Below are 19,261 nucleotides of genomic sequence, written 5' to 3'. Positions count from 1 at the left end.
GGTGGGTAGAGGCCAATCTTGGACCTGTGAGTTCTGAACTAGGCTTTACACAGACTCCCGTTCAAGATGCTGACGCAAAAACGCATTCTGGCGAGCGTCCGGCATCAAGATTGGTTCGCAGCGGTAGACCTGAAGGATGCGTACTTCCACGTCTCGATCCTTCCTCGACACAGGCCCTTCCTGCGGTTTGCATCCGAGAACCAGGCATATCGTACAAAGTCCTCCCTTTCGGCCTGTCCCTGTCTCCTCACATCTTTACGAAGGTCGCAGAGGCTGCCATTGCCCCGTTAAGGGAGGTGGGCATTCGCATTCTCAACTATCTCGACGACTGGCTAATCCTAGCTCATTCTCGAGACATGTTGTGCGCACACATGACCTGGTGCTCTCACACCTCAGCCGACTAGGGCTTCGGGTCATCTTGGAAAAAAGCAAGCTCTTCCTGGTTCAGAGCATCTCTTTTCTCGGTTTGGAGTTGGACTCGGTCTCCTTGAAGGCGCACCTTACGAATGAGCATGCCCAGTCGGTGCTGGACTGTTTGAAGGCGTTCAAACAGAAAACAGCGGTTCCACTGAAACTCTTTCAGAGGCTCCTGGGGCATATGGCATCATCCGCGGTGGCCACCCCGCTCGGGTTGATGCATATGAGGCCACTTCAGCACTGGCTCCAGACTCGAGTCCCGAGATGGGCATGGTGCCACGGGACACGTCACGTGGTCATCACGCCGGTCTGTCACCGTCTTTTCAGCCCTTGGACCGACCTCTCGTTTCTACGGGCAGGTGTTCCTCTAGAACTGGTCCCAAGGCACGTCGTGGTCACAACAGATGCCTCCAAAACGGGCTGGGGCACTGTTTGCAACGGGCACGCAGCCGCCGGCCTCTAGATGGGTCCGCGACTGCATTGGCACATCAACTGCCTCGAGTTGTTGGCAATTCTGCTCGCCCTGCGGAGGTTTCGGCCATTGATCCAGGGCAAATGCGTGTTAGTTCAGACAGACAACACGACAACAGTAGCATACGTCAACCGCCAAGGCGGTTTGCACTCTTGTTGTATGTCTCAACTCACCCGCCGTCTCCTCCTCTGGAGTCAGCAGCCCTTCAAGTCACTGCAAGCCACTCACATTCCGGGCAACCTCAACACTACAGCGGACGCGCTGTCACGACAGGTTACCCTCAGGGGAGAGTGGAGACACCACCCTCAGGTGGTCCAGCTGATTTGGAGTCGATTTGACAGGCACAAGTGCACCTGTTCGCCTCCCAAGAATCCTCCCCACTGCCCGCTCTGGTACGCCCTGACCGAGGTCCCCTCGGCATAGACGCGCTGGCACACAGCTGGCCCCCTGGCAATGTAAACTTCGTCACGCAGTTCATGCATAATAGTGTCCACCATCCCCTGAATCCTCTGGGGGTGAATCCTCAAACCACACCGACTCTGTGCTTGAGCTATGATGTGTTTAATCCTGGTTTCACCAGATTACGTGACAGTTCCTCAAAGTACTCGTCAAAGAAATAGGCATCAGGTTCAAACAAGCAGGAATGTCTAATCTGACTCGGATGGTCCACCTCGCAGCCCAAACAGAGTTCTTTCAGCTTTTTGTTGATGAGATGTTCCAGAAGGACCACGACAGTCGCTTTTATGATTTTGAAGCCATCAGAGCGGATACAACTGTCTGTGTCATCAATCCCAGCATAGGCCGCAGCTCCAGCTATTGCTCCAGCATTGCCATATGGCGTTGTAAGGAAGGTCAGGTTGTGATACCCCAGATCCTTGCAAAATGTATCCAACCTGTTGTTGTCACAAGTTTGTGGGTGGGGCTCCTGCGGTGTTGCATTGTCATCAGACATCACCGGTGCAGTCTCAGGAGTGTTGGTGTAGCAGTAGACAGTCATAGATTCTTGAGACATGGTGAACGTATGTAGCGAATGTACCGAACTGCTGGCGTTTTTAATGGCTGTTATATGGGGGCGGACTTAAGAGGTGGTATTTGGGGTTGTTGATGCCCTGCTCAGGGTGAAACAATATCGTCTTTACAGAACTGTACTGATCATACATGTCACACCATCTAAACATCTTGTCAATACAGGTAAAAATGTCGTCAAGCATACAAACATCTTTCTGCTGAAGCAAAAATTTCATGTCATTGTAAATGTGATGCTCAGACTCAGGAATAGGCCATGCACTTTCGCGGAGCTTTGTCTTGCCGTTGCAGCAAAAAATATAAGGAGTCATGGCATCCCACTCACCGATGTACAGTGGCTCATCGCCACAGTCATTCAAATCTCTCCAAATGTAATTGTAAAACATAAACCAGTCTTTGGCAGGGAAAATCAGGCAGGGTTCCTGTGATGTAAAATCATCTCCAATATCCACAGCATAGAGTTTCACAGTCCATATCACCTTGTCAAACACATATCTTCCTACACGATTACCAGACAATGAGAAATCACATTTCGCAAAATCCACATCTTCATGAAGAAACTTTGTCAAACTAACATTTTGTTTTTTCCTTGGAGCAAAAGTCAGTTCGTCTCTCATTTCAACATGTCCTCTTTTTGGTGAAATACACACCACTCTTCTAGGGGATTTAGGAGTTCTTGGAGCAGCCATTGTAGCATAAAGTTGCAGAGTGTCTTCTGTGTTTTAACTACGGCATCTTAAACCATTATTTAAACAACAAATTCAGGATGTAGGTAGTGATGTAGGTGTGAAAAGCATACCAGGAAGGAACAATGGTGAGAGGTAAGACATCATTAACATTAACACACCATAAACAATCATTGACATCCAACGACTGGCCAATACACTTCAGGAAGAACATGTCCAAACATGTTCTTTAACATGTCCAGACTATCTCCTACCTGACAATCAGGGGTGACGGGGGTCATAAATCACATGTCATAAATCAATCAATTTGACATTTAGACACATAGTATAGATTATAACTATTTCTGATAACTACGATTTTGATGATGATGATGATGTGTTAAAACAATCATTTGATTAATTTTTCTTTTTAAAACACTAATAATTTTGTTAATCTATATGAATTTGAACATATAGGTTCAAACGGGGGATTGTGGAAAATTCATTTTTATTAATCCTCATTATGCTTCGTTTCTTTTCTATTATTTCTTATTAACTGTAAATTGCTTTCTGTAAATGAACCAAACATGTTCAAATGCTTAGATAAATAGTTTCTCTTTGTGTAGCTAAGTCAACTGAAGTTTCTTTGTATAGCCATCTCTGCCAAGGTCAGAGAGGAAAAGGGAAGCAGAGAACTGTGTCTTATCAGAGGACACAGCCGAATAGTGAAAAACATCTTATTATTATGGAATGTGCTGAGGAAGACTAGTGTGGATGAAAAATAGAGCATTTCAGGACAGGAACCTGTCCTTGTAAGGTGAAGAAAGATAGGAGGTTCTATGGTAATTACTTTTTATATTTAGCCAATCATTTAGTTGATTCTTTGTCTTCTGAAAAATGAATATGCATGATTAATTTGGATAAATATTCTGTATTTTGGAACTAACCTTTGTAGTTCTCTGAGGTATATTTTGGTAGTAGGAGGGCTACCCGTGCTAGTGTGTAAGAATAAATATTTTCTTTGCTTAAATTTTACCATTCATTTTACAGGTAAATTTCCACCACTGGGCCATATCTATATATATCTATATATCTATATCTATCTATCTATCTATATATATATATATATATATATATATAGTGTTTCAAAACATTTATATAAATATATATGTGTATATATATATATATATATATATATATATATATATATATATATATATATAATATAGTGTTTCAAAACTTTTGACCGGTAGTGTGTGTGTAATATACTGTGTGTGTGTGATATATATATATATATATATATATATTACACACACACTACCAGTCAAACATTTTGAAACACTTACTCATTCTTTATTATAATTTTTTATTTCTTCACATTTTAGAATAATAGTGAAGTCATCAAAACTATGGAATAACAAATGGAACTATGGGAATTATGTTGTGACTAAACAAAATCCAAAATAAATCAAAACTGTGTTATATTTTAGCATCTTCAAAGCAGTCACCCTTTGCCTAGAATTTGCAGACATGTACTCTTGACATTTTCTCAACCAACTTCTTGAGGTCTCACCCTGGGATGCTGTTTAAACAGTATTGAAAGAGTTCCCATCTTTGGGCACTTATTGGCTGCTTTTCTTTATTATTTGGTCCAAGTCATCAATTTAAAAAAAAAAAAAAATTAAAATAAAATTTTAGTTCCCTATCTGTCACTCACTCGACGTTGTGTCGATGTAGTGGCACTAGGGGTCACTCTTGGGAGCCCCAAACACCTCTGCTTTTTTGAAAAAAGGCCATTGAGAATTGGCGAGTGGAATTTGCATGCCACTCCCCCGGACATACGGGTATAAAAGGAGCTGGTATGCAACCACTCATTCAGATATTCTCTTCGGAGCCGAGCAGTTGTATTCAGTGCACTGAATTCAATTCCCTCCAAAGACGCACCTCAAAACTGCTGGATTTACGATGTATTTCAGTGGAGTGGAGAGCAGAGAACATCCCTGGGCGAGTATATTCTAAAAGAGTATATTTTCATTCACAAAAAGAGCGGCACACACACGGAACGTCTTTTTAAAGATGCCTTTCCGTTTTTGTGTGTTATTTCTGGTTGCGGTCATTATCTCTCCGCTTCTGACGGCCACAATCGCTGTCTTACTGCCCACGCAGAGACATCATTCATGGATGAGTCATGTCCTCATTGCGAGAACATGACCATGGTAATGTTGCGGTCGTTCAACCACCCCAGCAGCTCCCCGCACCGGTCCTTCCACCTACGGGTTTGAGGCCGCATCGGTTAGCACTGGGGGCGATTTGGGGACATTAATGGTACCACCTCCGCCGGGTATCCCCCCACGGACCTCCCATTCTCCAGCACGATCGCTTGCCCCGATCGGGCTCTTGCACTAGACCGCCGGCTCGTCTCAGCGCGAGTTTGACTTCTCGTTCGGAGCTCAGGAAGACGATGAGCTATCAAGCGCAGCATCGGAGAGCGGGCTCATCCAGTCTGATGCAGAGGCTTCGGCTGGGCTTCCTCCTTCAGGAACGGTCGCCCAGTCTCAAGCCAACACGGAAATGACGGACATGCTTTCCCGGGCGGCCGCGAACATTGGGCTACAGTGGAACCCTCCACTCTCCCCTGAACCCTCGCGGCTCGACAATTGGTTCTTGGGCTCGGGGCATCACCCACGGCCACGCCCGCCCCCGTTCCTTTCTTCCCCGAAGAGCACGAGGAGCTGACAAGATCATGGGAGGCACCTTTTACTGCCCGGTCCCGGTCTTTCAGCTCCCCTGCTCTCACTACCCTTGATGGTGGAGTGTCCAGGGGGTATTCGGTGATCCCCCAGGTGGATAAGGCCGAAGCTCCCGTCCAGGGCCTGTAGGTTTACGTCATCCCTGATGACTGTGGCCTGCGGTGCCGCGGGACAAGACGCCTCCGCCCTGCATGCCATGGCTCTCCTGCAAGTACACCAAGCCAAGGCACTAAAAGAACTACACAAGGGTAGTTCTGACCTGGGATTGATGCAGGAACTGCGCTCGGTGACCGACCTCGCTCTCCGGGCGATGAAGGTCACGGTGTGGTCTCTCGGGCAGGTGATGTCCACCCTGGTGGTCCAGGAGCACTACCTTTGGCTCAACTTGGTCGAGATGGGAGAGGCAGACAAGGCACGGTTCCTTGACGCCCCCATTTCCCAAGTTGGCCTGTGAGGAAGGACCTTCTTTCTCAGGAACGGGGCACCATCTGTCACCCACGATCAGACCTCTGGAATCTCCACGTCTGGCCCCTGGACGGGACGTGGAAGACCTAAGTGGCCTACCACCCGCTGTGGTAGACATGATCACTCAGGCTAGGACTCCCTCTACGAGGCATCTGTTCACTAAGTGGTGTTCTTCCCGACGCGGAGACCCCCAGAGATGCGCAGTCGGATCGGTGCTTTCCTTCCTGCAGGAGAGGCTGGAGGGGCGGCTGTCCCCCTCCACCTTGAAGGTGTATGTAGCCGCTATTTCGGCTCATCACGATGCTGTAGATGGTAAGTACTTGGGGAAGCACGACTTGATCATCAGGTTCCTGAGAGGCACTAGGAGGTTGAATCCCTCCAGACCGCGCCTCGTCCCCTTGTGGGACCTCTCTGTAGTCCTTCGGGGTCTACAAGGAGCTCCCTTTGAGCCCTTGGGGTCAGCTGAGCTTAAGGCACTCTCTTTAAAGACTGCCCTCCTGACTGCGCTCACTTCCATCAAGAGGGTAGGGGACCTGCCGTTCTCTGTCAGCAAATCGTGCCTGGAGTTTGGTCTGGGTTACTCTCAAGTGATCCTGAGACCCCGACCGGGCTATGTGCCCAAGGTTCCCACAACCCCTTTTAGGGCTCAGGTGGTGAACATGCAAGCGCTGCCCCAGGAGGAGGCAGACCCAGCCTTGGCGTTGCTGTGTCCGGTGCGAGCTTTATGCATCTATTTGGATCGCACGCACAGCCTTAGAAGCTCAGAGCAGCTCTTTGTCTGCTTTGGTGGATAGCGGAAAGGAAGCGCTGTCTCCAAACAGAGAGTCACTGGGTCTTTGACGCCATCACAATGGCATATCAGGCTCAGGATGTGCCACCCCCTGCAGGGTTACGAGCCCACTCTACCAGGAGTGTGGCGGCCTCCTGGGTCCTGGCACCTCTTTGGCAGACTTCTGCAGAGCAGCGGGCTGGGCAACACCCAACACCTTTGCGAGGTTCTACAATCTCTGGGTTGAGCCAGTCTCATCCCGTGTATTGGCAGGCACGATCAGGTAAGTTCCAGGACAGCTGGCAGGGTGTACCACTTGTGCATAGCGCCTTTCCCCTCCCTTGAGGTGAAGACGTGCGCTTTTGACTCCCAGCCGTGTTCACAGACTGTGATCCCTGGATGACTTTCCTCCTTAGCCCTCTGGCAGTTGAGTTTGCGGAGAAACTCGCTGACCGGCCCAGTACATGTGCTAATGAGTCCCTATACTGAGGTAGGTGCTCCACATGTGCTGGTTCACCGAAGGCGACCCCATGTGATATTTTCCACAAAATCGTTTCCCTGTCAGCAAACTGCGTCTTCCTTGGGCAGAGGCCCCTCTGCCCCCGGTCGCCATGCTCTGTAGAAACTCCTCCCCCTTCGGGTAGGACCTACCATGGGACCTCTCCACATGACATACTTCCGACTAGACTCGGTAAGACCATGTGACGTATTCCACTCAAAATACCCCCCCCCTTTTGGGCGGGGTGTGGTCTCTGCGGTGTCTTCCCCTTGGGAGGGACACCCCCCGACACAGACACTTATGGCTCCCAGTCAGTTAACAAATTCCACTCTTTTTGGGGAGAAAAGAGAGGGAAAGAGGCCTCGGCTGGGCTAGACTTTCCCTATAGTTGGGCAGTCGACTTGTTCCTGATGGACCGTTCGACGCTAATAAGAGCATTGGGGGAGGTTACGTGACAGCCTAGTGTGCTGGCTACGAGGCACACAGCGGTCTGCCCGTCACACACCACCAGTTCACATAACACAGTTCAGACAGTTGTGGCATTTTGTATAGGGACCCCTAGTGTCACTACATCGACAAAACATTGAGTAAGTGACAGATAGAGAATGTCCTGGTTACTTTCGTAACCTCCGTTCCCTGATGGAGGGAACGAGACATTGTGTCCCTCTTGCCACAACGTTGAACTACCTGCTGAAATGGCCAGGACCTGGTCTGGGCTCCTCAGCACAAAACCTGAATGAGTGGTTGCATACCAGCTCCTTTTATACCCGTATGTCCGGGGGAGTGGCATGTAAATTCCACTCGCCAATTCTCATTGGCCTTTTTTCAGAAAAGCAGAGGTGTTTGGGGCTCCCAAGAGTGACCCCTAGTGTCACTACATCGACACAACGTCTCGTTCCCTCCATCAGGAAACTGAGGTTATGAAAGTAACCAGGATGTTTTATAATGAAATAAATTAATATGGAGACCCAATTATATTTTTGTCTACAAAACTAATTTCAAACATTTAAGCATATGCCTTCAGGTGAAAAGGTAGTGTATATACTATCTATATATAAATAGAAATTTACATACACCTTAGCCAAATACATTTAAACTCAGTTTTCACAATTCCTGACATATAATTGTAGAAAACTTTCCCTATCTTAAGTCAGTTAGGATCACTATTTTAAGAATGTGAAATGTCAGAATAATAATAGAGAGAATTATTTATTTCAGCTTTTATTTATTTCATCACATTCCCAGTGGGTCAGAAGTTTACATACAGTTTTTTTAATATTTGGTAGCATTGCCTTTATATTGTCTAACTTGGGTCAAATGTTTTGGGTAGCCTTCCACAAGCTTCTCACAATAAGTTGCTGGAATTTTGGCCTATTCCTCAAGACAGAACTGGTGTAACTGAGACAGATTTGTAGGCCTCCTTGCTCGCACATGCTTTTTCAGTTCTGCCCACATCAGATTGAGGTTAGGGCTTTGTGATGGCCACTCCAATACTTTGACTTTGTTGTCCTTAAGCCATTTTGCCACAACTTTCGAGGTATGCTTAGGGTCATTGCAAGACCAATTTGTGACCAAGCTTTAACTTCCTGGCTGATATCTTGAGATGTTGCTTCAATATATCCACATAATTTTCCTTCCTCATGATACCATCTATTTTGTGAAGTGCACCAGTCCCTCCTGTAGCAAAGCACCCCCACAACATGATGCTGCAACCCCCATGCTTCACGGTTGGGATGGTGTTCTTCAGTTTGCAAGCCTCACCATTTTTCCTCCAAACATAGAAACAGTCATTATGTCCAAATAGTTCAAATTTGGTTTCATTAGACCAGAGGACATTTCTCCAAAAAGTAAGATCTTTGTCCCCATGTGCACTTGCACACTGTAGTCTGGCTTTAATTAAAGCAAAAGGAGCCCCTACCAAGTATTGAGTACATATACAGTAAATGAACATACTTTCCAGAAGGCCAACAATTCACTAAAAATGTTTTTTTTATTGGTCTTATGATGTATTCTAATTTTTTGAGATAGTGAATTGGTGGGTTTTTGTTAAATGTGAGCAAAATCATCACAATTAAAAGAACCAAAGACTTAAACTACTTCAGTCTGTGTGCATTGAATTTATTTAATACACGAGTTTCACAATTTGAGTTGAATTACTGAAATAAATGAACTTTTCCACGACATTCTAATTTATTGAGATGCACCTGTATATATATATATATATATATATATATATATATATATATATATATATATATATATATATATATAATGTTACAGCTCTGTCATATTTCATTGAGAAAAACACTGAAAATACCTTTTACCCTACCTACTTAATACATAATCTATTCTAGGTGAATCAAAATATGAAGGAATAAGAGAATTTAGGAGTTTTGTGATGTAATGTAAAGGGTAAGAAAGTGTAAGGAAGGTTAAGAAAAAGAAAATTAGGAAGGTAAAAAAATAAAAATAAAAAACACTGAAACAATTCATCAATAGAAAGTGCAACAGCCTGATAAGCAGAACACTCTGTTTGTGAGGAAAAGATGTGTGGAAACTGTGATGGAGGATGAACAAAGAAAATCAAAAGGAAAAAGAGGAGGAGAAAAGAGGAGGAGGAGAGAGGATGAAGAGGAGAGTGAAAGAATGCAGTAATTGCTTGCCTCTCTGGGACTGAGATTCAGAAAAGCTGCTGGATGCCATAATTCTTGTCTTGATGATGATTTAAAGTTTGCAATTCGCTGACGGTCTTCATGATACACTGGAGATTTTGCCTCAGTATAGCCAATGAGGAAGATTGCTATAGCTAGATTAAGATGCAGATATGAAGTCAGTGTGCAAAAACAGTGTAATCTTACAACAACCCATGTTCTAAAAGAAGTGCTTTTGACATCTATTACTGTGATGTCATATTTAGATAGCACTTGCTGTCTGAGTTTTTCTTTTTTCCAATTCTTAACAACCATAGCAGATGCTTGTTAGGGAAAAAAAAAGATAAACTTTGATAAAGTCCACCGAAGCCATCCGTGTAATAGATCCCTGTTCAACAGAACAAAGGGGCTTGTTATTCAAAAGGAAAGAGTTTTTAGCATGGTCTGTTTTTGAAAAATAAATTGTGCATATGGTGTAGGAATGAACAAAATTTGCAATGCAGTGAGAATAGGCTTTGCTGAAAAACCCAATCCACCACTCAGAACACCTGTACAAATGCCAGACATATCACTAGAGCTACAGAGCCTCAGGATGTGACCTCTAAGGAAAAGAACTTTAATGAGAGAAAGAGAAAGAGAAAGATCATGAGCATTAAGATAATCTATAATAAGGCCGATGAAGTATGTTTCAGAGACGACGTGACTCAGCCAGACTTTTGCACTATGAACACATGTTAGTGCATGATAGCTAGCCCTGTGTAGCCAACTCTCTCTCGTACTACACCACCAACGCACCACAGCTCTGCCTCTTTAATTAATGTATGTTATAATAAACAGTATATGAAATAATGATGATCAAGACAAAACTCGTACAAGGAACAGAAAGACCTAGAGTCTAAAGTGTAAACATAAATTATACATGTTTCTTGGATTTGAAAATAATTCACAAAACAATTTACACTCTGAGGTACACATAATCTTTATGGTTTGCATGTTTTTTGATGCCTGTTAATCAGAGGCACTTTCTCTGAGGAGAAAGGGAAGCAGTGCCCATGATTGCTGATTACAAATCAATGCGATAATGTCTGCCTCGTGTTCACAACTGGTCCACAAATTGGTCTGAATGGGTCTAACTGTTGACAGACTGATTACAGAGTAAACAATTCACCCACTTGGATAACAACAGTTCAAAACGGAATCTGAATTAACCAAATATACGCAAGAAATTTGGTTTTAGTGACAACTCTGTGCTGTTAAATTTAAAGGTGTGTCTTCGTGCCTGGCACCATCATTACACTTGCATTTGCAAATTGTCGGACTAACGGTCCAAAAAGGTCATGACTATTAGGCTAATAATAACAAGTAGTAACAAGAAGCACAACAATTGCTTGTTAATGTATTAATGTAGTTCTTTTAAAGCAATATTTAAAAAAAAAAAAAAAACTTGAGACCTTGTGACTATTAAACATACAAAAATAGTATAGTTTGGTTGCTTGTTGTGAGTGGAATATTAATGGTGTTCCATCTGCCTTTACCTGGAAACCATGCAAACATCAAATAAAACTGGAACACTAATTTACATCGGACTAAAAAACAAAAATGCAGTTCCAGAGAGGGGACCGCGTCATTTCAAAAGCCCACCACAAGCGCCACTGCTGTTAAAAAGTTACTGTCTTTCTTATGATTAATTGATTGTGTTTACCATGTGCACATCAAGTGAGCTGTTATGTAATTTGGCAGGTCATTTCTAAGGACTTTTAATGAGTCTCTCACTCTGTTTCTTTAAATACACCCTCATAATGAGTATTTCATTGACGATCAGACCTGATGAAGTCAAGCCCCCATTGGATGTCCTCTAACTAGGCCAGTTGGGTCATTGCAAAGCATTGACTGCCAAAGCAGAGACCGAGCACTCAAATGAATAAACAAAGAAAACTCTAAGATGCCCATTTCAACTTAAAATAGATTTCCTTTTTGTAATAAGTGTCTGTTTGCCCTTTAAAATCACATATAAGCATATAATGAAGTCGAGAGTAATTGAATATGTGACATGAATGAGGAGGGGGAGGTGAGAAGAGAGAAAAACAGGACAGACAGTGTGAGGTGGAGGAGTCTTGTAACGCATCTCAAAGGGAGTATCTCATTATGGTACCTAATGAAAGGAAATAGATGGTAGAATGGATTCTGTCATTCTTGGAAGCCATCGCATGTAACCATATAGAGTTGACTTGTTGTTTGTGTGTGTGTGTGTGTGTGTGTGTGTGTGTGTGTGTGTGAGAGAGAGAGAGAGATGAAAATGCATATAATACCACCCACCTTCACAAAAAGTATGGCTTCCTTCTGAAGCAAACATGACAAAAAGGAAAAGCATCTGCTCCGCTGATGAGTACGGTGACAGATCTAACATCATTTGTGCTATCAATAATGATGAGCGTAGGGGCGTTTTCCACCTTCTTCAGAGACTTGCTGAACAAAGCAAATCATACAGTGGCATTACAGGTGATTTCACAAATGCTGAAAAATTTCACAGCAACCAGCAACAAGTGAATATTAATGAAAAATGTGAATCATAAAACACTTAGTTCTTGATTTAAAATATGTTTGTTTATGTTCTGTTTTGTTATTTTTATTCTGTGTTTTTTTTTTTTTTTTTTTTTACATCTCAGAATACACATCCCTGTTATGGACATTCTTGTATCCAATACAAAGGAATTTTCGCATGTTCTTGCGTGCTAGACTGTGACTGACGCAGCTGCGACTCGCAAGCTCTCTGCCCCGGCTGAACACCGCCTTGTGCTCGCGCTAGGGCTGGGTGATATGGCAAACAAATAAAATCAAGATTTTTATCAAACTTTATGGATGATTCACGATTCACTTTTTGATTTTTTCAGCTTTCAAATGTACTTCAGATTCAGATTGCATGTTCTTTATTAGAATGCAAGGCAACCTGGTTAGATAAATCCAAGTTCTTTTCATTATAAGAAACAAAGGTGTGCAAGAAAAATTTACAAAAAAAGTGCACCACAGGACGTTGTCAACATAGTGTACATGTAAAATAAATTAAAATCTAATAAACCCAGATGTTCAGAAATAATAGAATAAAATAAGAAAATTGCAAAATACCTCTTAGCCAATGTAGGTATTCATTTTATCTAAACCAAGTCTATCTAGAAAGTTATCTATAAATCAATATCTATAAATTATCAAGTTTATCTAGAAAGTATACATGCATGATAGACGAAGCTGAGCATCAATCACACAGTGTACAATCGTACTGGCAATATTACCACTGTCTTTTATATCAGTCTCCATGTTGTTAACCTGTCACGTTTATTTGGAGCACGCCACACGCGTGCAGCTGATCAGATTGAGAGCAGCATTAAGGCAAGCACTGTAAATTCATTTTCTCTTCCTAATTCAGCCTTTGGTGGATTTACAACGCATCTAACTATGGTGTTTGCAATGTTTTTTATGCAAAATCTCAATTCCTCAATAAAAAAAATAATAATTGTGTAAAAACGCAAATTCGAATTAATCGAAAAAATCAGAAAAACGCTCAGCTCTGCCTCGCGCTTGCCGTTCAATGTAGTGCCACTTATCTGTGAGCTGCAGCTAGTAGAAATTAATTTCATGACTCCAGCAGGGACTACTTGGTTTGACATTTTATCTTTCCACTTGCACTCATTCTTTTCAGATTGTCTGGTGGATCCCACTTCTGTTTATCAATACCATGCCATCACTCTGGACTATACTGTTAACTTGGGCTCCGTTGTTGTTTGTAGTAAGTATATTGTGTTTAATTTTTTGGTTTGCTTGTTTTGTTTGTATATACTTTTATGTCTGAGCATTGGCTGAAAGCATTATATAACGTAAACATATTATTATTATCGTCATTTTTAGTGGTAGTAATTTGTTGAATTGCATGACACAGGTTGTCATGTGCTGTCAACATGGCAGCGCCCATGAGGTGGTGACCCGCTCCATATAAAATTAAAAATGTAAATTAAAGTGCCAGTGCAAAAGCCACTGACACAATACTAGTGGATTGTGAGTGGTTGCCAGTTGCAGTAGCTAAAGTTTTCTCAATATTTTTAAAATGTTGTTTTGTGGTTTCTAGGATGTTCTGGATGTCTGCTAGGGTGTTCTGGGTGATTTTTTACTGGCCAAAGTATGCTGTACCAATCTGGGCTCGTTGGCATGGTCATGGTTTCTTTTTCCATTGTGGTGCTGCTAAATTAGGTTTAGTATGGACTAACAAGTGACCAATTGTGAGTCGACACATCACTAAAGCCATTCCATAAGCAAGTTTTTTATTTATTATTATTATTATTATTATTATTATTATTATCCGGGCTAGAAACAGTTCATAATCACTCAATACCGAACCATGTTTAAGTGTAAATGCTAAATGAACCATTACTCACCTTGCTCAATACATGTTTGGCGCGATGGTAGAAATGCAGCATTTGATATTCTGGTTATTGATGTTCTGGCATCAGGTTAGGACTCTGAGGGATTTTTTTTGCCCAGTTTACCATCAGCCAAGTCTGAAAACTATAGCAAACTTCTCAACAAGTTACACAATTTGAGGTATAATTCTCAAAGCACAAATGATTCTGGACGTGTTATGCGCCTATGTTTAATACTTCTGCTTAGGGGTTTGTTCAGATCTCTAATTCAAAATATGAGCAATAGTAAAAGTGCCTAAGCAAGCACCACTAATAAGACAGCAATGTTTATGCTGCATTGTAAGATATTATATATTTTTTTACGCAAGGCTTTCATCCCATGCGCTCTGATCTGCTTATGAATAGTTTCACTTCTCTGCCCTTCTTTGTAGAGAGGGTCTTGGGCTAAAACATGTGTTCATGAGAGATGAGAAAATTAGAATATGAGCTGGCAGTCATGTACAAAGTATCTAATTCTAAATGATAACATCCTTGCTGAATGGCTTGTTTTTTAATAAAGCTTGGTTGCACCTTTAATGAAGAGAGGTGACCAACAAGCATACTAATGACCTGCTTTCCATGTGTGTGGGTGAATGAGTGTATGAGTGTGTGAAAGAGAGAGAGAAATGGATGGAAAGAGGAAGTGAGAGAGGCAGAATCTGGCAGTTGCTAGCCCTTGATGTTTCCAAAAAGTCCTTTCTGAGTACAGACACTGCATTGCATTATGAGTGAGGCGGCAACACTAAACACTAAAATTGGGGTTATGATTTTGTCCAATCATGGGTGTTAGATGCATTTCAAAGCTTAGTTTCTCTAGGATTTTTTTTAAAGTGACAGGTAAACAGGAAGAAATGTGTATTTGGGAGGCTCACAAACATCACGGCCACATAGACAAAACTTGCTTTACCACACTGCCACCCAGAGGAGAATGTGAAAAATGCAAACCTTGAGATGTTCTTCAAAATCAAACACTTATAGAATAATAATAATAGTAATAATAATAATAATAATAATAATAATAATAATGTTAAAATAAACCTTGAGGTAGTTTTGAAAAGACAAGTGAAAACAGAAGTTTTTAATAGTAGAAAAAACAAAAAAACAATAGTACCCAGTTTTTAATAGTATACTTTTATTGCTCAAATCCTATTGGCAGAGGATGTATTTCGCCTTAAATCACAACTCTTACTATTGTTTTCTCTTTCTTTCTCACCCAGTGCAATGCGATTTGTTTATGCAATGTGACTGTCTAATGAGTTTTTTGCTAGCTTAACTCTTGACAGTTTAGTCAATAGGCTGAAATGAGGGCTGCTTTCATGACTCTGTCAGCTCATTCCCAGAGATGATGGGTTGCCTATAATTCGAAAGTAATGGCTTTCAGCCTGTTGATTTATTGATTACAGTGATCTGAAACTTCAAATCTCAACAGAGAGAAAGAAAAGAGATGCAGGAAGGCAATGGGTTGAAGGGGTTGGTAACACCAATCCAAGAACCAATCAAATCAGAAATGGACTTTTGTCTCTTTATGGATGATAGACTGTAAGACTGTATAAACTCTGTGTGTTTATGTTTTGATGTGAAAATGCAGAGATCAAAAGTGAAGTTGAAGTGGAGGTGGATGTTGAGGTGAATCAATACACAATATAACTGCTTTGATATTAATAAATTTCTAAAGAATGTTGTCTCTTGACTTAAGCTAATTCATGGTACCCGAATGGGATTCCATGAATTAGTGAAAACACATTGGATCCACCTTATTCCTACATCCTGTAATGCTTTGTGTGCTTTGCTAAGAAGTAAACAGTTGTAGCTGCATCTTTCGTTCATAAATTTTTTCGTTGTGGTGCTGCTCATTCATTTATACTTCTTGATGTGCGAGCACAGCCTGACAGAGCTTAATAAGGGCAATATACGGATAGCCGTTCCATCTTTAAGAGAGGTTTGGGAGGACGATTTAAAGAAGTGGCCTCAGGATGTATGTAGAGCCACAGAACTGCACATGTTAACCCTGAGAACTGTAAGGACATTGTAACATGTTCTCGCTGAATCAGCTTGAGTAAAACATAATACAATACTCACTTAGACCTTGTTTATAGCTGGTATTTGTTTTGTTCAATGATTCAAAATAAAATGACTCGCATCTCAAAGTGTCTCTGTTTACTGACTGATCGCGCATTACATGTTGGTCTTGTACATGTTTCTCAAACCATGTGTAACATTTGCTGTAATACAGTGCCATCTATGGATTCTTGAAGAACAGCAGGTATTGGTAATTAATGCATATCATCACAGTATTAAGATGCATCTGGGGTGATCCGATCACATGTGGTCAGACGAGACATGTCACTGTTGTTTGCACAAATGCATCTCTTGTGAGCACAAGTGACATATAGCACCACTACATCTGTGGCGGCAGGGGCATGGTCGAGCGTTCCTCCGGAGAGAGAGAAAGCGTAAGTGTGCACACACCTGAGCCTTATAATGTCTAGCACCTGTTTCTAATTGCAGTAAGCATTGGGGAGAGCAATATAAAGGGACCACGCCAGAAAGAGAGAGAGAGAGAGAGAGAGCTACCCGTCTGAAAGAGACTTTCTAGAATTTAAGCTATAGTGTGTTATGCTGAAAAGCCCTTTAAGTTTGTTTATTAAAGCTATACCTTTGAGTTGAAGAATCCAGTTCCCTGTGTCCTCCTTTCCCTCCCTACGTCGAGTCTTTACAACAACATAAATTAATAATCCGGAAAAATAACAAAAAATGGCGCACCAGGTACAGCTGAAATTTCATGTACTGTAAGGTCACACGAAGACACACTGAAAAAGATCCATAAAGATCTCGTACATGTATATGTAAGCTCTTTTTCATTTTTTCCAGATCGGACAGTTATTTCACTTTAAAGCCATGTCACTGCATCCCAGACGGACGTTTTTTACAGCGTTTCAAATGTGTTTTTGACTACCTCCGTTTGTGTTTTTTGTGATTCGATCACAAAAGGTTTTCAGAATCAGAATCAGAATGAGCTTTATTGCCAAGTATGCTTACACATACAAGGAATTTGTCTTGGTGACAGGAGCTTCCAGTACACAACAATACAAAAACAGCACCAAGACTTTAAAAAAATAATTAAAATTGAATAAAATTAGATAAATATTGAAAAGAAAAAAGTATATATAGAATACACAATAGACAAATATATATATATATATATATATATATATATATATATATATATATATATATACTGTATATATATATATATAAACATATATACACATATACACATATCTTAATATATATACATACATACACACATACACATACATAGTGCAAATCTAAATACAAATCGGTTATGTACAGTGCAAGGCAATGTAATGGCAGAAGAAGAAGGAAGTGTTGGATAATATAAAAAGACTAAGCTGTGTATTGCACATTAATTATTGCTCAAAGGGGCAGTTTAAACTGTTCATGAGATGGATAGCCTGGGGAAAATCCTGTTCCTGTGCCTGACAGTTCTGATGCTCAGAGCTCTGAAGCGTCGGCCAGAGGGCAACAGTTCAAAAATTTAGTGGGCAGGGTGAGTGGGGTCCAGAGTGATTTTTCCAGCCTTTTTCCTCACTCTGGAAGTGTATAGTTCTTGAAGGGGGGGCAGGGAGCAACCAATATTCCTCTCAACATTCCGAACTGTCCTTTGTAGTCTTCTGATGTCTGATTTCATAGCTGAACCAAACCAGACAGATATTGAAGTGCAGAGGACAGACTCAATGACCGCTGAGTAGAACTGTATCAGCAGCACCTGTGGCAGGTTGAACTTCCTCAACTGGCAAAGGAAGTACAACCTCTGCTGGGCCTTTTTCGCAATGGAGTCAGTGTGGGTCTCCCAATTCAGGTCCTGTGAGATGGTAGTGCCCAGGAACCTGAATGACTCCACTGCTGCCACAGTGATGTTTAGAATGGTGAGGGGGGACAGTGTTGGGGGGTTCCTCCTAAAGTCCACAATAATTTCCACCGTTTTGAGCGTGTTCAGCTCAAGGTTGTTTTGACTGCACCAGACAGCCAGCTGTTTAACCTCCCTTCTGTATGCAGACTCATCGTAATTTCGGATGAGGCCGATGACAGTGGTGTCATCTGCAAACTTCAGGAGCTTGACAGAGGGGTCCATGGCGATGCAGTCGTTGGTGTAGAGGGAGAAAAGTAGTGGGGAGAGCACACATCCATGGGGGGACCAGTGCTAATTGTACAGGTGCTGGAAGTGAATTTCCCCTGTCTCACAAGCTGCTGCCTGTCTGTCAGAAAGCTGGTAATCCACTAACAGATAGACATGGGAAGAGAGAGTTGGTGTAATTTAGTCTGAAGAATAGCTGGGATGATGATGTTGAAAGCCGAACTGAAGTCCAGAAAAACGATCCTTGCATATGTCCCTGGTCTCTCCAGATGTTGCAGGATATGATGCAATCCCATGTTGACTGCATCACCCACAGACCTCTTTGCTCGATAAGCAAATTGAAGGGGACCTAGAAAGGGTCCAGTGATGTCCTTCAGGTGGGCCAACACCAGTCTCTCAAATGACTTCATGATCACAGACGTCAGAGCAACAGGTCTGTAGTAATTAAGTCCTGTGATTTTTTTTGTTTCTTTGGGATGGGGATGATAGTGGAACGTTTGAAGCAGCATGGGACTTCACACTGCTCCAGTGATCTATTGAAGATCTGTGTGAAGATGGGGGCCAGCTGGTTAGCACAGGATCTAAGACATGCAGGTGAAACGCCATCTGGGCCCTGTGCTTTCCTTATCCTTTGTTTTTGAAAGACGCGGCTCACATCATCTTCACAGATCTTAAGTTCAGGTTGAGCAGCAGGAGGGGGAGGAGGGGGGTTGCAGGAGGTGTTGGTGTTTGTGTGAAGTGAAGGTCAGAGTGGGTGTGGGGTGTGAGATTGGACCTTTCATATCTACAGTAGAACACATTCAGGTCGTCAGCCAGTTGTTGGTCCACCACAGGGTTGGGGGTAGGAGTCCTGTAATTCGTCCTCCACACTGATGCATGATCGTTAGCTGAAAACTTTTTTCCAGCTTCTCAGAGTATCTTCTTTTAGCCACTCCCTTAT

The sequence above is a fragment of the Myxocyprinus asiaticus genome, chromosome 23 (assembly GCF_019703515.2).
Source record: "Myxocyprinus asiaticus isolate MX2 ecotype Aquarium Trade chromosome 23, UBuf_Myxa_2, whole genome shotgun sequence".
Classification (NCBI taxonomy): domain Eukaryota; kingdom Metazoa; phylum Chordata; class Actinopteri; order Cypriniformes; family Catostomidae; genus Myxocyprinus; species Myxocyprinus asiaticus.
This window is presented reverse-complemented; position numbering follows the sequence as displayed.